Raw genomic sequence first — 21,198 nt, forward strand, 5'->3', positions numbered from 1 at the left:
TCAGGCATTAGATTTTGGAGGTTGGGGACCCCTGCTCTAAGGTGACTCAGTTCTTTGAACTTTGGCTGATGTCTATTACAGAATTACTGGCTAGTGGTGCCTGACTCAGTTCTGTTTCCTACTCATCAATGACGGTGAAATCGTTCCCATTCAAGACTGAAGGGACCATTCCAAACTTCTAGTTATACTAGATTATATTTCAGAAAAGAAGCTTTATGTTCTCAAAGCATTTATTCATGTAATCATTATGACTGGCAAATGTTTCCTGTCCTTCACTCTTGCCTCAGGTTGGTCAAGTCTTTGAGAGTGTTTGCATAATATTTATTTCATGGATAGGTATTGTGTTTGAATACCTCTGCTAGCTTTAGACAGTCACATGGAAACAGAAATCAGAGAATAATTCATTAGAAAGAATATTGAACTAGGTATCAAAGGACATTAGCTCTGATTCTGCCTGGCTGTCTATGAACCTTGAGAAAGACCTTTGACTACTCTGGTTCGGATGCTTCATATATTAAAAGAGGGAAACAGTGCTTGCCTTACCCACATCAGAGGCTTGTTCTGAGAATCTTAAATGTGAAGGTACTTTTGCAAACTGTAAAGATCTTCTTAAACTGATGGTTTTCTTATTAGGAGGGCCTGCCACCTCCCTACCTGAGGAAGCCTTTTACAGACTCTCCCTGCCTCCACTCACCATGGGCATTTCTGCTGCTCTGTTCAGAGAAACACAATTTATGGCGGCACAGATATAGACCTGGATCACAGGGTCCCTGCTCGGTTTCCATTACAAACACACAGGCTTCAGGCTTCAGGCTTCAGCCCTTTCCACATGCTGAACTTCACTGGAGTCCCATGTGTTGAGAGCCTTCTGGAAGAAACCCAACAATTACAGAGCAGCGCACCATACAGACTTGGCCTGAGCGCAGTTTCAGCCTGAACTTTCTGGGGAATGTGACGAGGTCCCGTCCTGCAGTCTCTCAACATGCAAAACTCTCCTGGGCATGGAAGGTTTGGAAATTATTCAAGACTGAGGAGTACTGCCTCTAGGGTTGAGCATCAGGGAGGACCCTTTAGCCAGAATGGACCTTAAATCTCAATTCACGAGCCTGCTGCTTTTCTCTGTCTGTGTGGCCTTCTACTTAAAATGAATAAGCAAAGGATATCATTTTAAGTACAGTGGTTTCTACATTCCTAGGGCTGAATTTTCCTTTGCCCCCCAGGTTGATAGTAGTAAAATAAATGGATCCAAATGGATTTTGCAGAGAGAGTCAAAAAGTCATGCCAACTTGGCCTCTCTTGTACAGTAGGTACAGTATAAGCAGCTGCCATTTAGAGAGGATATGACCTCAAGTCAAATATCAATTCTTTCACCTCCTCCTTAGGCCAGCCAACCACAGCCACACATCGTGTCCTAGCACCCAGAACATGACCTTGGAGAATGAGGGACCACATGTACACAATTTCTGCCAAGGCAGAAAGGTCAGCATGTAGCATGAATACTGTAACTGGAGCTCTGATCTACAAGTCAGCTTTCCATGAACCTGTGTCTTTTGTCACATGGTTGTCCAATGTCTCCATGTGGTGATCTTTCACATGAGTCCAAGGCAGACAGGCTTCCCAGTTGGTGCTAGTGTTAAAGAACCCACCTGCCAATACAGGAGACATAAAAGACATGGGTGCGATCCTTGGGTTAGGAAGATCCCCTGGAGGAAGGCAGGGCAACCCACTCCAGTATTCTTGCCTGGAGAATCCCATGGACAGGGGAGCTTGGCGGGCCACAATCCATAGGGTCACAAAGAGGCAGACACAACTGAAGTGACTTAGTTGTACCAGGGCAGACGTGCAGATCCAGAGGAAGACTGGGAATGAAAATAAAATCAGTGGTATTCATTTTTCTTTTTGTGTTTACCTTAGCTTTGGCTTTATACTGATAGTCAGCATGGAGGGGTCCACCCTAGGGCCGTTAGTTCATCCTCTGCAGTATGGTACCCTTCCTCTGTCAAGATGCCTACTATAGCTAGTGACATGCCTCAGCACATCATCGGTACTCTTTGTTTTTTGTTTGTTTTTAATAAAATTAGGTTCTCCTTTAAAAAAGCATTGAGCAAATAATTCCCTTGGGGAAATGAAGCCTCTACATTAAAATATAATCTTCAAAGAACTACATGGTGTGTGAATTAGAGGTTCTCCAAGAGCCCTCTCTCTATCAGGCAGAAGTGAATAGGTAACTCAATTCCATAGGCCAGGGTTTGGTAAAATTTCTATACAGGACCAGGGCCAGATGGTAACTATTTTTGGCTTTGTGGGCCATGAAAGATCTCTGTAGCAAAGGCTTGACTCTCCATTGTAGCACTAAAGCCACATAAACAGTACTTAGATAAATACATGTGGCTCCATCCCAATAAAACTTTATTTACAATAATAGACAGTGGGCCAGATTTGGTCCACAAGCTGTGGCTTATGGACTTCCATTATAGGTTCCTGTGTATGGTAATACTTGTTTTGGGCTATAAAAAACTTGGCAATCATTAGTGCATATTATGTGCTATTGTGGATGCAAAACTGGGGTAAACCCCATTTTGTGCAGATCCAGTATCTGTTTCTGGCATCCAGCAGGATAGGATCTGGTCTATCCCCATCACGTCAGCGTGTCTCTCCAGCGTGCTTGCTTTTCATCACTGCCTCTCTCCCCGTGTCCTCCTTCTCCATCTACACAATGTGCCTTGAGGGCAGAAAATGGTCATTTCACCCCTAAAACAGACAACTGATTCACATTCAGCTTCAATTTACACTGTGCTGGGCACGCTCACATTCACATCTTTAGTCTTCAAAACAATCCAGTGAAGTAAGCTCCATTATTCTTTGTTTACAAGTGACACAGTACAGGTTCAGAGAATTTAGGTCACGTCCCCCAAGGATTCTACACTAGTTGGTAGTGGATCTAGGGTCCAACCCAAACCACAAGAACATTACCACGAATGTCCTTCATGGCAGATTTTCTTTGGGCATAAGTAGTTTATTTTGAACAAGTGGAAAAACGATAAGAAACATCTTAAATCCAAATAAGGGAACTGGGAAGAGGGTGGCTGGGTGTCCAAGACCACTTGGAGGGTGGAGTTTTGTTTTGTTTTGCTTTGTTTTAACATTAACATTGTGGCTCTCTGCTGGAAAGGACATACATTCTTCATTCTTTTTTCATTACTTGAAAATTGTTGCAACCATTATGCAAAACCAATAAAGGGAAAACTTAAAAAAAAAAAAATGTCATTTGGCAGGCAGGCAGTGCCCAGTTGAGGAATAGCACAGGTCTCAGGGGAAAATAATATGCATTTTGTAAAATTTCTTAAGAGACAATTTATGGTTTTGAGAAAACAAAACAGGAAATTGAATTAAAAGGAGAAACATATTTAAATAATGCTCAAGTGATGACATAACCAAATGAAGTCCAACAATCGCAACTTAGAATCAGGCATTGTCAGCTGCAAGAATCTTATAGCATCAGTTGGTGGTGTCCAGAGTGCAGAGGGATGTTTTATTCCTTAATTGGTACAGCATCACAACTTTAGGGTAAATAAAAGCTAAATTTTAAAATTGGAATTTGGCCCTAAATATCAGGTTCCTGGCATATCTTTACTGAAAACACAGAAATATGACCCTCCTTCTTAATGTCCTTTGCGAATTAATGACTTAATGAATTTTAGTCCTTGTTTCTGAATTGGCAGTTCTTGGCCCTGGAATGAATTTAGAGTATGTCAAGTGGGTATTCTTTTTTTCTATTATTCCATACTCAATACATCTTGTAGAGTAAGAGATTTAAAAAATAAAATCTATTACAAGAAAGCAAGAAAAAAAGAAAATCAGAAGTCATTTGCTACCATCAGTAGTAAATATACACACACGCACATTTTTCTTTAATGTTATGTCCAATTTAAAAAAATGTTTCAGGAAAAGACAGCTGATCCCAATTCAAACCAGTATACTACATTTAAAGCTTCTTCTATTAATTTTTGTTTGGTTTTTCAAAATCCTTGAAAGTTAGGGGGTAAAGGAGAGAAACTGTTGACACTTAAGTTCAGATTCTGAATCTTTCAGCAAACAGTTCTAAATGAGGGTCCTTTTTTCTTCACCAGTTATAAAAAAAATAATAATACTGTTATATATGTAATGAAGATTTTTATACACTTTGCACTTTCTTTTTTCTGTTCCACAATATAACTGTATGAGATAGATTATAGTATAGCTTCTATTTTTTGGTGAGAATATGGAGACTTCACTTACATATGAAAAAAGAATATATATGTATATATATATATTTTTTCTGTTTTCTTTTGCATAACCAAGTTCTTAACTACCACCCTAATCTGCTTCAGTGGGGATCGAAACCTGTTTTGTCATGCAAGTGTGATGACAATGTAATTAATTTAGTCTTAGCAAAAAAAAAAAAAAAGCATATTTGATTTGCTTGCTTCTATCCTCATGCGAAGAGTTGACTCATTGGAAAAGACCCTGATGCTGGGAGGGATTGGGGGCAGGAGGAGAAGGGGATGACAGAGGATGAGATGGCTGGATGGCATCACTGACTCGATGGGCATGAGTTTGAGTAAACTCCGGGAGTTGGTGATGGACAGGGAGGCCTGGCATGCTGCGATTCATGGGGTCGCAAAGAGTTGGACATGACTGAGTGACTGAACTGAACTGAACTGACTGATTAATTTACTGTCATGAAGTAGTGAGGTTGAGTTTGTAAACAGCACATGTACACTTTGTTGCCCAGTCCATTTTGTGATGAATGGCAGACATCTCTGCAGTGCCGGGTCAGGTTCAGCTGTTCAGCTGAACACAACTAATTGCATCACATGGTCACTGAGCCACTTCACATCCAGGAAGTGTACTAAACTTTACTCTCTGGCAGAGATGAAATCATTTAGAGCAAGAGCTGTATACACACACACACACACACACACACACACACACACACACACACGTATATAGCTCCTTCTGTATCACTAGCACCTGGCACGCAGTGTATAGTAAGGAAAAAAGTCATCTAAGTGAACCAGGAAGATGAGTAGAAATTAAGTATGGATTAATTGATTCTTACAAAGGTTTATGTGGCATGGCGGAATATTTGCAGTGTGGATGCTATAATTCCTCTCTGTGTATACAAGTCTCTGGGCTTAGCCACATGACGCTTGACCAACAGAATGAAGTAGAAATGATGGCATGTGAATCTAATTCTCAGGAGGTCTTATGGTTCTGTACTTGTACTCTGGAACCTAGCCACCAGCTCAGGCTCTCCTGCTGGAGACATGTGTCCCAGTCAACTGTTACTGATAATTTCCAGAGATTTCTGTGAGGCCAAGTTAGCCCATGACACTCCAGTTTCGTTACTGGTTGACTGCAGCTTTGTAAGTGACCGTAGGTAACACAAGCGGAAGAGCCTCCCAGATGAGCCCAGCCTGAATGGCTAACACATAGAGTAACAGGCAAATAAAATGGTCATTCCTGTAAGTCATTAAGTTTGGGGGTAGTTTTCTACACAGCAATAGATAACTCATACCTATGAGCTTTTGACAGCTGAATATTTTCATCTGTTACTCCCTTAAAATGAATAAAAACAGACAACGTAATAATAAGAAACCAACTAAACAATACCCATCTGAAAAACCTATTAGAGTTGACACCTCTCTATCACATGAGGGAGGTTCTTCAAATATAATCAGCAAGGGCAGTCTGTTCTTATTTTGTTTCTTTTTCTTAGAAGAGTCAGTGATATGAAACCAAATTTGTGGTTCAACTTACGGGCATTTCTTCACAGATTGAGGAGATGTGTTTTGTTAGATCTGTGTTTCATATTGTCTGATAATACATTAAGTGAAAAGAAATCTACTGATACTGTTTTTCTTGGGAATTTGATTTACAACAATAATAGTTCCAGGATAGTACACTTGGACTTGAGGAGTGGTCATCAGAGTAGAGTGAAAATGAAATAAAACATTGAGAGAAAGTTGTCCTGCCCATTAAGGCATGGAGAGCTTAGACCAATGAAGAGGGTGTGGATTTAAGAGGAGAGAAGTTTGAACTTACTTGATAAAATAGTAATAACATGTTGACTCGATGTAGGTTGGGGTCATGAGCAGTAACCACATTCTGAAAGGCTGAGGGTCTTGTCCTGGGGGTGGGAGTCCTCGACATTTTACAAGGCTTGTAGTTTTCCTTAGCCAGATTGCTAAGCAGCAGATAATCACTCTTTAGTTTAAAAATTTTGCCAATGTAATATTAAATATAGTGCAATTACTACATACTTAGCAGTGAATGAACCATTTTTTATGCATTGTCTCAATTTCAAAACAATTTTACAATGGAAGAAATAAGGCCACTATATTATAGAGAAGGAAACTGGGCCTAAGGAATGTTGAGTAACTTGCTCAATTCACAGTTATAAGGAATTGGTTGAGATCTCAGGCCCAAGATATCTCATTCCAGAGCACTTTACTACCACAATACTAGATTGTAATCTAGGAACTAGAATGTGAAGAGAGACCCTGGGAAGAAAAACACCAAAAAAGCCGTGACATTGATTCATTATCAAATTGCAAGACATTTTCACTAAAAGGTTATTTTGCCCATATCTTTACCACCATGCCACCTAAATCATCTCAGATGAACAGGTAACTTCTTATAAGGAAGACACTAATTCTCATTAGTACTTTTTCTTTTCTTTCAAAATACAAAGTGAAAGGCTTTCCTTGAAAAATATTCCCTCCCCCAAACTAAAACAATATTATTTTCAGTTAGGATTTGCCATTGTGTAGAAATATTTTTTTTGTTCATTGTGTCGACTCTAATCAAGATTGAAACAAATTCAAAAATCTGTCTTAAAGATATTACTGAAAAGTACCAACAGATGTAAATTCTCTAATAATGTTGTACTACCCTGAGCTATGTCTCCTTCTTCCAGTGAAATTGGAAAACAGATTATGAAAATAAGCCCCCTTCCTAAACTATCTCCCTGAAAGAAATGCTCTGTGTTATACCATATCTGCATAATTCTTTTTGTAATTCAGCTGCAAGTCATGGTATTCTGATATGAACCTCTGGGTATAGAATCACATAAATATGGAGTCAGTATGAAGTTGTTACAGATAGCAGATGAAATGAATGGAGTGGAGCAGCTTTCCAAACCTCTGTTTCTGCAACACCAAAGGAAGTTTTAATATCAAATCGGTTTACGGTTTATAAGTTATAATAAAATTTGGGTACTGTTGAGAGATTTTCACCTACAAGTTTCTGTTTGTATTTCTTTTCTGTTACCCACAAAGATAAGAAAGGTCTCCAGTCCAGTCACTTATTAATTGAGGTTCTCATACCCCATAATTGAAGTATTGATGCCCCATCTGGAAGCAAATGTCTGTTGTAATAGATCCTAAGCTATAGGAAGAGTAGGATCTATGCTACTAATTAATTCAAGATGCCCTTCTAGCATGCCTTTGATATTGACTGTTTTTTGGGTTTTTTTTTTTTTTTCTTTTCAATAGTTGACTTAGTGTAAATACAGACTACCAGAGATAGGAAGAAAGGATGGAATGCATTTCTATCCTTTGAAAAGTTTCAGGGACACTTTGAAAAGCTTGAGTCTTGTAGTAAAATAACATCTATATAATTGAAATGAAACAGACAGCCATTCATGCTGTGACTACTTCAGGTTGTCTTAATATAATGAAATCATCACAAAAGGGACTTTCAGTCCAGGTGTATTTGACAACCCTTCTCTTGCAGAACTGGACGACCTCGCTCACTTCCCAGTTACCATCCCAGCTGGCTTTTCAATTATTATTTTTTCAAATTATGTTTCAGTTTGAATCATCTCTGATCATTTCAAATGTAACAGTTAATATTCCTATCAGATAGGAAAATATGTTTTGTGAAAATATGTATCTTTTATTTTATTTTATTTTTTCTCTTCGGTGGTATTTGGTAAGGTAAGGAGGATAATAAGCAATTTGAAAATGCTCTCTCTGTTCCAGGTTGCTGGGATGTGAAATTTGGGAGAAAGAAGATGAAAGTATAAGATGATGGCTTTTCTCAGCGGTGTGGATGCTGAAATGTACAGAACACATTGTTTACAGCATCTCTGGGCTGTGAATCAGCCGTGATTACAGCTGGCTGGGGCAGAGCTGAAAGGGCAGAGGCATCAAAACCCAGCTCGTTTTTAAAAAACACAAATCCTTTTCACTGCCCGTGGACGAAATGACTGACTGACATGCTAAACCTATTAAATATGTATTTTGCAAATTTCGAAATGAGCAAAAATGCTATGTAAAAATTTTTACAGATGCTGAATGATTGTAAATGTGGTTAAAGATGTGGGACTGGCTCCAACTTTGTTCTTTCGTGGGCTGCTATTAGCTTACATTTGAAATCTCTGTTGGCCACGTAGTCCACATTGTTCTTCCAAATGTAATCATTTCTCTCTTTTATCTGATCTCCTACAGTCTCTCTGTTTTCATCAATATCTGACAGCAATTCCCAAAGATCCAATAGCGTCCACTCTAATATCCTTATGTGTACTCTCTTCCCTCTTTGAAATCTAATATCTTAGCAGTGAAATAATTTATTGTGCTTTATTTAGTCTTTTTATTTTTTGCATGTGTTTTGATACTATCCTTTTGAAAAGAGTTATTTGGAAATTTAAACCAACTGTTCACCAAAAGTTATGAAAGCATGATTAAGAAATTTTCTCTGTTTTTAAATCTCTTTTTTAAATGTTCATTTTTTTTAGAGTGCCATGGTCAATGCCACCAAGTTCATGGATCTGGCAGTGATGGGAAAATGAAGATGCATTTCTTGGAGTCCAGCTAATGGGTAAGCCATACAGAAGATCAGATGAGCCAGAGGATTCAGTGACAGCCCTAATTTTTCTCAAAAACTGTTAGTTTATGTGTTTGTCCCAACCTGGAGATGTTTCATTTCTTGAATTTGATCTTCTGATAAAACAACGGTGGTACCAACACATTCTCCTAGTAAGTGAGAGCCATACTTGGTTCTAAATGGTGCATGCTGTATTTCTATTTGTCCTGAGTCCTAAAGAAATGCATTTTGTAAGCACTATCTGAGAAGAAATTTTTATGGGTACATTACAGTCTAGTATGTGCATTGTTAAAGGGAAAACTTGTTTCAGTGAAGTAGTTGGCAGAGAACTATAAATCTTAATGGATAGGAAAATATGCCTTTCCGTAAAAAGGAAAGAAAGAAACAGACATGGAAAGCAAGCAAGACACCCTGCTAAAGACTCCTCAAAAAAATCACGCCTCTGACCAGCATCTAGAATGTTCATCCTTTTCCAGTGTTTATGATCAGTCCACTTACATATTGCCATTCTCCTCTGTGTTCTTCCATTCTATTTGAGAAAATTGTCCCTTGGCTGTGCCAAAAATTTGAGGCAAAAATGAAAAATGTTTTGCTTTATTGCTAACCTGTGAAAATGTGTTTTTTTGCCAGTGTTGTGATGGTTGGGTTTTGCGTTTTTTTTTTTTTTTTTCTCTTTCTCACATGGCTCTAATCCTGGCTGGATAGATCTTGACGTGCAAATAAAATTCCATCCTAAATAAGTAAATTGTGTTTCTCAGTTGGAGGCTGGAAAACCCTATTCCTTAATCTTCTGCTCATACAAAATATACTTCCCACTTCTCGTTACTGAAGTTCATGCCTTACTATACCAGAGTGGACAAGCAAAGAAAGTATCTGGAGAAGGATACTTTTTCTTTAACTGAGATATGAGAAGTTGAATTAAGGAAGCTCTATGGGAAGGCATAGTCAATGAAGCAGAAATAGATGTAAGATCATGGCATCTGGTCCCATCACTTCATGGGAAATAGATGGGGAAACAGTGGAAACAGTGTCAGACTTTATTTTTTTGGGCTCCAAAATCACTGCAGATGGTGATTGTAGCCATGAAATTAAAAGATGCTTGCCCCTTGGAAGGAAAGTCATGCCCAACCTAGACAGCATATTAAAAAACAGAGACATTACTTTGCCAACAAAGGTCCATCTAGTCAAGGCTATGGTTTTTCCAGTGGTCATGTATGGATGTGAGAGTTGGACTGTGAAGAAAGCTGAGCGCCGAAGAATCAATGTTTTTGAAGTGTGGTGTTGGAGAAGACTCTTGAGAGTCCCTTGGACTGCAAGGAGATCCAACCAGTCCATCCTAAAGGAGATCAGTCCTGGGTGTTCATTGGAAGGACTGATGCTGAAGCTGAAACTCCAATACTTTGGCCACCTCATGCGACGAGTTGACTCATTGGAAAAGACCCTGATGCTGGGAGGGATTGGGGGCAGGAGGAGAAGGGGCCGACAGAGGATGAGATGGCTGGATGGCATCACCGACTCGATGGGCATGAGTTTGAGTAAACTCTGGGAGTTGGTGATGGACAGGGAGGCCTGGCGTGCTGCGATTCATGGGGTCGCAAAGAGTCGGACATGACTGAGTGACTGAACTGAACTGAACTGATGGGAAGGCAATGACAACCCTCTCCAGTACTCTTGCCTGGAAAATCCCACGGGCAGAGGAGCCTGGTGGGCTGCAGTCCACGGGGTCATGAAGAGTCAGACACTACTGAGCGACTTCACTTTCACTTTTCTCTTTCAAGCATTGGAGAAGGAAATGGCAACCCACTTCAGTGTTCTTGCCTGGAGAATCCCAGGGACGGCGGAGCCTGGTGGGCTGCCATCTTTGGGGTCACACAGAGTCGGACACGACTGAAGCGACTTAGCAGCAGCAGCGTGGGTACTTCCTACAACTCTAAATACCTTTTAGATATTTGCAGGATACTCACTCTGTTGACAAAATTTTGTCTGTAGAGACATATCTACATTACAAAGACATGAGAGACTGTACTCAGCCATTCAACAAAAAACATACTGAGAGTCTTAAGTGCTCTGGAATAAAGTGAACAAAACAAACTGACCACAGAGATAGCTGTCATCAGGGAGCTATCTAACTGGCATAGTGTTCAGCACTTATATTTAATTGTTCAACCAATGATTAATTATTTGGCAGTGTTGTTTGAACCTGCTTTATGTATCACAGTTATGTTATTACTCTGTTAGGTTTTAGGATTCAGAGACTTGATCCCAACTGTCAAGAAACTCTCAGCCTAATAGTACAGAAAAACATCTAAGCCAATACATTCAATAAATTATAATTGGCCCTGGTTGCTGGGAGAGGGTGAGTGCTCAGTAGTAGTGGGTCATGTGAGTAGGGGAGATACAGTTTTTTAATCTAACCATACTGTCTCCAGTGACTAGTATCCCCATGAGATTTCTTCCCTGGAACTTCTCCAGACAGGCCACATTAGAACTTGTATTATCCTGATGTGACTGTGAATTCAGCTTTTCTCCTGTAACTTACCTGTGCTTTGCAAAATTTAATTGTTTTTCTATAGCACGTTTAGTTCATCTCATAACTTCGTACCCCACCAATTCAAAAACTTTGATTTACCACACATTTTCTATAATAATTACTCTAGAGATATAAAGCCTATCAGTCTTGTTTCTCATACACTAAAGATTGGTTATTGAGTGACAAAGCTAGACTTAACGTGTCTTTTTTAGCTGCAGGGAGCTCTCATAATGTGGAGTTCAGAGCTGGCTTGGTTATGTGAGCACTAGTTTAATTTAGACAGGGTAGACTGAGTATCAGTTAAGACAGTATTCTAAGGATTGTGTTGGTGTTTTAGTTACTATGTTGTATCCGACTCACAACAAACTGTGGAAAATTCTTAAAGAGATGGGAACACCAAACCACCTGACCTGCCTCCTGAGAAATCTATGTGTGGGTCAAGAAGCGACAGTTAAAACCAGACATGGAACAACAGACTGGTTCCAAATCAGGAAAGGAGTACGTTAAGGCTATATATTGTCACCCTGCTTATTTAACTTATATGCAGAATACATCATGAGAAATGCCAGGCTGGATGAAGCTCAAGCTGAAATCAAGATTGCCGGGAGAAATATCAATAACCTCAGATATGCAGATGACGACACCATTATGGCAGAAAACAAAGAACTAAAGAGCTTCTTGATGAAGGTGAAAGAGGAGAATGAAAAAATTGGCTTAAAGCTCAGCATTCAGAAAACTAAGATCATGGCATCCGGTCCCATCACTTCATGGCAAATAGATGGGGAAACAGTGGAAACAGTGAGAGACTATTATTTTGGGCTCTGAAATCACTGCAGGTGGTGACTGCAGCCATGAAATTAAGAGACACTTGCTCCCTGGAAGAAAAGCTATGACCAACCTAGATAGCATATTAAAAAGCAGAGACATTGCTTTACCAACAACGTCTGTCTAGTCAAAGCTGTGGTTTTTCCAGTAGTCATGTATGGATGTGAGCGTTGGACTATAAAGAAAGTTGAGTGCCAAAGAATTGATGCTTTTGAACTGTGGTGTTGGAGAAGACTCTTGAGAGTCCCATGGACTGCAAGGAGATCCAACCAGTCTATCCTAAGGGAAATCAGTCCTGAATATTCATTGGAAGGACTGATGTTGAAGCTGAAACTCCTATACTTTCGCCACCTGATGGGAAGAACTGACTCACTGGAAAAGGCCCTGATGCTGAGAAAGATTGAAGGCAGGAGGAGAAGGGGATGACAGAGGATGAGATGGTTGGATGGCATCACTGACTTGATGGACATGAGTTTGAGTAAGCTCTAGGAGTTGGTGATGGACAGGAAAGCCTGGTGTGCTGCAGTCCATGGGGTCACAAAGACTCGTACATGACTGAGTGACTGAACTGTACTGAACTGCTCCTACTCTTTTTTTTTTTTTTGTTGGAGGCTAATTACTTCACAACATTTCAGTGGGTTTTGTCATACATTGATATGAATCAGCCATAGATTTACACTTATTCCCCATCCCGATCCCCCCTCCCATCTCCCTCTCCACCCGATTCCTCTGGGTCTTCCCAGTGCACCAGGCCCGAGCACTTGTCTCATGCATCCCACCTGGGCTGGTGATCTGTTTCACCATAGATAGTATACATGCTGTTCTTTTGAAACATCCCACCCTCACCTTCTCCCACAGAGTTCAAAAGTCTGTTCTGTATTTCTGTGTCTCTTTTTCTGTTTTGCATATAGGGTTATCGTTACCATCTTTCTAAATTCCATATATATGTGTTAGTATGCTGTAATGTTCTTTATCTTTCTGGCTTACTTCACTCTGTATAAGGGGCTCCAGTTTCATCCATCTCATTAGGACTGGTTCAAATGAATTCTTTTTACGGCTGAGTAATATTCCATGGTGTATATGTACCACAGCTTCCTTATCCATTCATCTGCTGATGGGCATCTAGGTTGCTTCCATGTCCTGGCTATTATAAACAGTGCTGCGATGAACATTGGGGTGCACGTGTCTCTTTCAGATCTGGTTTCCTCAGTGTGTATGCCCAGAAGTGGTATTGCTGGGTCATATGGCAGTTCTATTTCCAGTTTTTTAAGGAATCTCCACACTGTTTTCCATAGTGGCTGTACTAGTTTGCATTCCCACCAACAGTGTAAGAGGGTTCCCTTTTCTCCACAGCCCAAATATGTATAGAATGATGAAAAATGAAAACACAACAACCCAAAACCTATGGGACACTGTAAAAAGCAGTGCTAAGGGAAGGTTCATAGCATTACAGGCTTACATCAAGAAACAAGAAAAAAGCCAAATAAATAACCTAACTCTACACCTAAAGCAATTAGAGAAGGAAGAAATGAAGAACCCCAGGGTTAGCAGAAGGAAAGAAATCTTAAAAATTAAGGCAGAAATAAATGCAATAGAAACTAAAGAGACCATAGCAAAAATCAACAAAGCTAAAAGCTGGTTTTTTGAAAAAATAAACAAAATTGACAAACCATTAGCAAGGCTCCTACTCTTTTGATTCTATGGACTGTAGCCCTCTAGGTTCCTGGATCCATGGGATTCCCCAGGAAAGAATACTGGAGTGGGTTGCCATTTCCTTTTCCAGGGAATCTTGCTGACCCAGGATGAAACCCGTGTCTCCTGCATTGCAAGCAGATTCTTTACCAACTGAGCTACCAGGGAATCTCCATTCTAAGGATAAAATTTAATAAATAAGAGTGTGATGGCAATGTTTAAAGAAAAGCTATTCTGAAGATGATACAGATTATTCTGCAAAAGTTAAGCAGGATCAAAATATCTTTTATATCATTTGACATGCAGGTAGGGAATGCTCTTCCTGGTTACATGTGGATTAAACAGCCCTTCTAAGAGCTGCCACAAGATAAAATGTATGTCCTAGTCTAGCCTCATCATGTGGAACTGTAATTGCCTGCTATGGTGTCAGCATCTCCCACTAGACTGCATCCAATGATGAAACCAGTGATATCTGTTTGATTCTGGCTGTGTACATAATAGGTACACAATATTTGTTCATTTTAAGTTCAGTCAACAGCAAAAGCTTTGCAAAATGTTTAATTATCATTCAATTGACCTTCATAGCAGATTCTTTTTTTTTTTTTTTTGCCAAGTTAATATATAAATTTATTTATTTATTTAAAAATTTTTATTTTTAATGGAAGGATAATTGCTTTATAATATTGTATTGGTTTCTGCCATACATCAACATGAATCAGCCATAAGCACGCATATGTCCCCTCTTCTTGAACCTGCCTTCCACCCTACTGCATCCCTATAGGTTGTTACAGAGCCCCCGTTTGAGTTCCCTAAGTCAGACAACAAATTCCCATTGGCTATCTGTCTTACATATGATAGTCTACATGTTTCCATGTTACTCTTTCCATTGGTCTCACCCTCTCCTTCCTCCCTCCACACCCATGTCCATAGTTTGTTCTCAATGTCTGAGTCTCCACTGCTGCTCTGCAAATTGGTTCATAAGTACCACCTTTCTGGATTCCATATATATATATGTATATGGAAATGGGTACAAAGCTTTAAAAAGCCCCGCTAAGGTATAAAACTAAGAAAAAGAAAAAAATTTTATGATGACCAAGTGTAAGTTTTAAAATCAGGCGGTACGTAATCTTAAAACTTTATACTTCTATTGACTCTGTATCATCTTCAAGCAGGGAGACTTGTCACTTGAAGGGCCTTGAAAAGTCATCTGAAGACTAGGACATCAAAGCTTAAATTCAAGATATTTGCCACATTTCAGGCAAAGGGAATGTACCCAGCATTGGCAGGGAGGAAATGTCATCTCTGGTCACCTTGTAAACTGCTAACCTACCAAGATATGTCCAAGGATAAAAATCAAAACATTTTCAACAGGGTTCTATTCAGTGGTCACATTCTTGAATATTTCATCTTGTCATTATTTTATTTCCAATCAAATATAGAAAGTGGTCTCAAATTTGTCTTTGTTTTTCTTTTTGTGAGATGGCAGAACTGTTTTTGCTTAAATTGGAGTAGTGCAACTTATTTTTTTCCTAAAACTTTCTGATAAATTAAAAAAAAAATTCCAACCTAAGATGCTTTTTCAAGCCTTCCTTCCAACAAAAATAGTGGATAAGGAACAATGTGTGTATTTATTTATGCACAAAGAACTTATTGAGCACCTACCATGTTATGAGAGGGCAGGAGGAATGGCTATACAAAAAGAAATTGCAAAATGATTACAACTGGATTCTCTTTAGAGGTTCAGAATCTAATGGAAATGACAGACATACATAGAAGTAACTATATTAAAATCAATTGATACTTGTATATGTATGATATGTGATTATATATATTATATAATTAAATATATAACCACTATATATTTATTCATCACCTGCAATGTGATGGACATGAGGCTAAGCACTAGGAATATAATAGTGACTGAGATGCAAATTCTTGCCCTTGTGGTGCCTACATTCAACTTGGCAAAGCAGATGATAAATGAATGAATACCAAAAAATGATTAAATACATCATCAGTAAAGAAGGGGATTAACTGTAGGAAGAAGATCAAGAGGGGGCTATGATAGAGGGGTGGATTAATCATCACAGAAAATGTGATCATGAAGATGCTCATAACTAGGAAGCATTTAGGCAAATACCTGAAGAACAGTTTTCAGTCATGCAAAGAAGGAGCTGGGAAAGGATGCTTCAGGCAGAAAGAATTGTCATCCTAAGGGCTAGAGGTGTGATTCAGTTCAGGTCAGTTCAAATGTCGCACCTCTGTGTTAAAAACTTTCCTGAAACCCTCCAGGCAAAGTAGCAGAGTTGTACTCCTTTCCGTGTTTGATTATGTTGTTAATCCTGCTACTCCGATCTGTTCCTCATTATGTTAGAATTATTTGTATGTGTGCCTGATTTCCCACTAGACCGAGCTTCCATTTGCCATTCACCACTGCGCCACCGTACCTGTTGTAACCCCTGGTGTAGGTGTCACGCTGTTTTATTTTCTTCTTCCTTCTGGCAGGTTGGAACACGTACCAGGTGAGAGGATGAGAAGGGTGCAGAGTTTCTCATATAATGCTCGTGGAATAACTAATCTTGATGGTATGAAAAAATGTTCTCACTGACCCCCCACATTCTGAGGGAAGAATGGGTTTCTTTTCTCTTCACTTTCCTTTAAGAAAGAAACTATAATAACCTGTACCACTGCAGTGGAAAGCCCTTGGAAGTGGAACTGACAACTAGCAGAGAAAATGTGGGACCACAGGGGTAAGAAACAAAAAGACAAGGTAAATGAAAGAATGGAAGAAGAGAGAGGGGATAAACGGGGGGAAACTTCTCAGCTTATCTTAAATAACAGAAAGATATTTAAGAACAGAGACGTGACATTCTTGAATGCGTAAGAGAATCTGGGAAATTACCTAAATCTCCAACTTGTCTTGAGAATATTTTTTATAGGTTAAAGTATATAAACCCAATATGTGACTTTGGGCAATATTATATTATTTTCTAGACATTGTGTGTTTTATTTACTAACAGCGAATATGTGAACACAGGTAGCCCTACCCTCGCCTATCAGTGATTAGAGTAAAATGAGGGATGTAAATAGTAAGTTTTCAATATTTTGTCAGTGGATGTTAAATAAAGTTCAAAGCAAAAGCTATTTATTGACTGCTTCCCTTGTGGCTCAGCTGTTAAAGAATCTACCTGCAATGTGGGAGACCTGGGTTCAGTCCTTGTGTTGGGAAGATCCTTGTGGAGAAGGGAAAGACTACCCACTCCTGTGTTCTGGCCTGGAGAATTCCATGGACTGTACAGTTCGTGGGGTCGCAAAGAGTCGGACATGACTGACTGACTTTCACTTTTCATAATTCTATTGGGTTGTTTGAAATAAAAGTAGTTTTATCAATTCAGGCTCCTGGACATATATTATAAATGGGAAAAGAAGCCCTGTATCATTTTATAATGAAACAAAATACTGACACAAAGAATTAGCTGGTTTGGTTAAAAGTTTTAAGTTTTAAAACGGGGAAATACAAAGTGTCTAGAGTAATTTGAACTGTAAGGAAAAGAAAAATGGGATATCTCAGGGGTTCTTAGTGGGTAGGATGTAGGGTGATAATATGAAGAAAATCAGTGGTGAATGAATAATTTATTATACTTTTAGGGGTTACTTTTCTGAAAAGTACCATGACTAAGAAATTTTATCTTGCAATATTGATGTCCCAGCAAACTTATGAAAGCCAATAAAAATGATATTATGCCTGTGAATACCTTATATAAAAACTCAAGAAGCTCTGCTTCCAAACCAAACTGAATTATTAAAAAATAAAAACAAAAATACTGCGCTGGTACCTTGTACTAGTTAAGATAGCCTAAATCATGCTATAGTACAAGAAACTTCCTAAACCAGTGAGTAACACAAAACTTATTTCTCACTCATGGGAGGGTGTTACTTCTCATAAAAGCCAAGTAACTCATTGAATTAACCCTACATCAGGTAATACTTGTAAACAGTGGGAAAAATTTTTTAAACGAATCCCTTGAAAGCTTGTGAAAATGGCCAAACCAGGAAAATATTGGAGCAGTATCAACACTTATAAGAAGGGAAGAACACAGGGTAAATTTCCAAATGTTTAAATACAGTTAGGTTGATAGCAGTCCTCAGTGTAAACACTCCTCTGTCCAAAGAGTTCTCCAGCCAAGAATACTGGTGTGAGTAGCCATTCAGTTCTCCAGGGGATCTTCCCAATCCAGGGATTAAAGCCGTGTCTCCTGCATGGTGGGCAGATTCTTTACCACCTGAGCCACTGGGGAAGCCCATAGGGCTGAAATCCAACTAGAAAACTATCAGACTTCTGGCTTCAAGAACCAGATTCCAAACAACATAGCAAAGGCTGGAAGAATGAAGTGGGAGTCTGCTGTTGTCAAGTACAGAGGAGAGAGAATTTGTTGTTGGAGTTTCAGCTAATTTAACTATCTGCTATAAAATGGTTAATACTTCTTGAAGGAAATAACATAATCCAGAGTATCCACACACACACACACAAAAACCCACAAAAGAATATATTATCTGGGGAGTGGGGGGAAATTGTTTGAAATTAGTAGGTGAGGATTTTAAAACAACTATTAAAACTATGCTAAAGTATAAAGAAAACTATGTTCCTAGTTACTGAAAAGTTATGAAATCCAAACAGAAACATAAACTATAAAAAAATCAATATAGCTTCTAGCACTGAAAAATAAAATATCTGGAATAAAGAAAAATCACTGAATGGATTAACAGCAAGTTGGAAATGACAGAGCACAAAGATAGTAAACTTAGAAATGGATGAATTGAAATTATCCAACATAAAAAACAGAGGAGGAAACAGTCTTTTTTCTTTTTTTTTTTTTAAATAAGAATGAGTAAAGTCTTCAGGCCCAGTGGAGCAATTCAAAAGGCCTAATATGTATGTAATTGTAGCCTCATAAGTAGGAGACAGGTAATAGAGAAAAAACTTTGAGAAATTGTTGAAATTACCAAAATTAAAAATTTAAAAAAACAATTTTAGTTTGAAAAAGTTCTGTGCATGAGAAATATAATGCAAAGAAAATCAACCGTGTATATCATAGTCAAGCTGCTAAAACAGAGATAAAGAGAAAATCTTGAAAGCAGGCAAAGAGAAAAAGACACAGACCTTCAGGTGAACAACCATTTGATTAAAACAATTTGTGACTTCTTATAAGCCACATAGAAGGCCAGCAAAGAGTGGAACAATATTTCTAAGGACTAAATAGGAAAAACACTCTCAATGTAGAACTTTATATTGAGTAAAAATATTCTTCAAGAATGAATTATGCCTCAAAAAAGCTGGAAGAAAAAGAATGAAACAAAAAAACATTTTCAGATAAAAAGAAAGTAGGAGAATTTGTTGTCAGCAAACCCACACTATAAAAAGTGATAAAGGCAGTTCTTCAAGATGAAAAAAAAAAAAAAAGATACCAGATGGGAACTCAGGTCTTCAGGAAGAAATGAAGAACCCTGGATATCATAGATGCAACATCACATTGAAAGATATTTTCCTCTTAATTAAAAAGATACATATAGTTTTAAAGTAAAAATTATAAAAAAAAAAAATAAAGTAAAAATTATAATAATTTATTATGAAAGTTCGCAGTGTACATAGAGGTAATATATGTGACAAATTTAGCATAAAGGACAAAAAAAGAGGTAAATGGCCATATGTATTTGCAAGCCTCTTATGTTTTGGGGGAAGTAATGGAATATTAACAGTAAGTAGACTCTAAAAGGTCAAAGATTTATGTTTTAATCTCAACAACAACAGATTAATATAAAGATATATTGATAAAAATCCAATAGATAAATTATAATTGAATTCTAAAAATATTCAGTTAATCTAGAAGACAGAAAAGGAGGAACTGAGGAACAGAATTGAGGGAACAACCAGAAAACTTACACTAAAATGGTAGACCTAAATCCAACTATCTCAGAGCTGATATATAGTGTAGATGCTCTATGCACTCCAATGAAAAGGCATTATCTTGTTAGATTTTTTGAAAGACCCAGTTATGTCTAATCTATAAAATATGTGCTTTAAATATAAAACATAAATAAGTTGAAAGCAAATAAGGCTAGTGTGACAATCAATATCAAAGAATATGTCAGGACAAAAGATTCCCAGAGATACAGGGATATTTTGTAATGATAAAAGGCCAATTTATCAGGAAGACATATATATGCACCTAATAACAGAACTTAAAAATGCATGAAACAAAAATTGACAGAAAGAAAGGGAGAGATAAAAAAATAAAATCCACCATTATAGTGAAGGATTCTTAATACCCTTTTCTAAGCAGTCAATAAAAAAACTTAAGAAAAAAAGATATTAAAGATATGGAAGATTCAGAATTCATTTGAATCAGTTCTAATGAGATGGATGAAACTGGAGCCCATTATACAGAGTGAAGTAAGCCAGAAAGATAAAGACCGTTACAGTATACTAACACATATATATGGAATTTAGAAAGATGGTGATGATAACCCTATATGCAAAACAGAAAAAGAGACACAGATGTACAGAACAGACTTTTGGACTCTGCGGGAGAAGGCGAGGGTGGGATGTTTCGAGAGAACAGCATCAAAACATGTATATTATCTACGGTGAAACAGATCACTAGCCCAGGTTGGATGCATGAGACAAGTGCCTGGGCCTGGTGCAATGGGAAGACCCAGAGGGATCAGGTAGAGAGGGAGGTGGGAGGGGGGATCGGGATGGGGAATATATGTAAATCCATGGCTGATTCATGTCAATGTATGACAAAAACCACTACAATATTGTAAAGTAATTAGCCTCCAACTAATAAAAATAAATGAAAAAAAAAAAGATATGGAAGATTCAATAAATAATGCCATCAACCATCTTGACCTAATTGTCACAAAGCACTGCAGCCAACAGCTAGAGAATGTACTTTTTTTCAAGTATATATGAACACTAGAAGCTTCTATTGGAAAAGAAGAGTCTCATATCAGTGACCCAAGAAGTCTTTACTATGTTTGCACTGTAGGGAGCTAGAAAAAAATATCCAAAAGAGGTAGAAAGAAGGAAATAATACAAGAGTAAGATAGTCAATGAAATAAAAGAAAATAAAAAATATACAAAAGTGGACAAAGATCTTATATAAATAAGGTGTTAAGTGCATGGTTGAATCAAGATTTGTTGTGACAAGCTGAGATGAAGAATGTCATCTTGAAATACACATTGTGAACATCAGTGATACTTCAATTTCAAGATATCA

The 21,198-nt window shown here is 38.2% G+C and overlaps 1 long non-coding RNA gene across 3 annotated transcripts in view; it reads left to right on the plus strand.

Moving 5' to 3' along the window:
- LOC122452070 overlaps positions 1–21,198 on the plus strand; it is a 249,278-nt gene that overhangs the window by 170,452 nt on the left and 57,628 nt on the right. Inside the window, exons 4-5 of one of the 3 annotated variants that reach the window (XR_006272580.1) lie at positions 8,783–8,865; positions 16,424–17,118. This is a non-coding gene — a long non-coding RNA (uncharacterized LOC122452070). Of the gene's footprint in view, positions 1–8,782; positions 9,657–16,423; positions 17,119–21,198 lie in introns of those variants that run through there. The other 2 variants (XR_006272581.1, XR_006272579.1) reach the window with 2 other exon arrangements.

Source organism: Cervus canadensis, chromosome 13, assembly GCF_019320065.1.
Source record: "Cervus canadensis isolate Bull #8, Minnesota chromosome 13, ASM1932006v1, whole genome shotgun sequence".
NCBI lineage: Eukaryota > Metazoa > Chordata > Mammalia > Artiodactyla > Cervidae > Cervus > Cervus canadensis.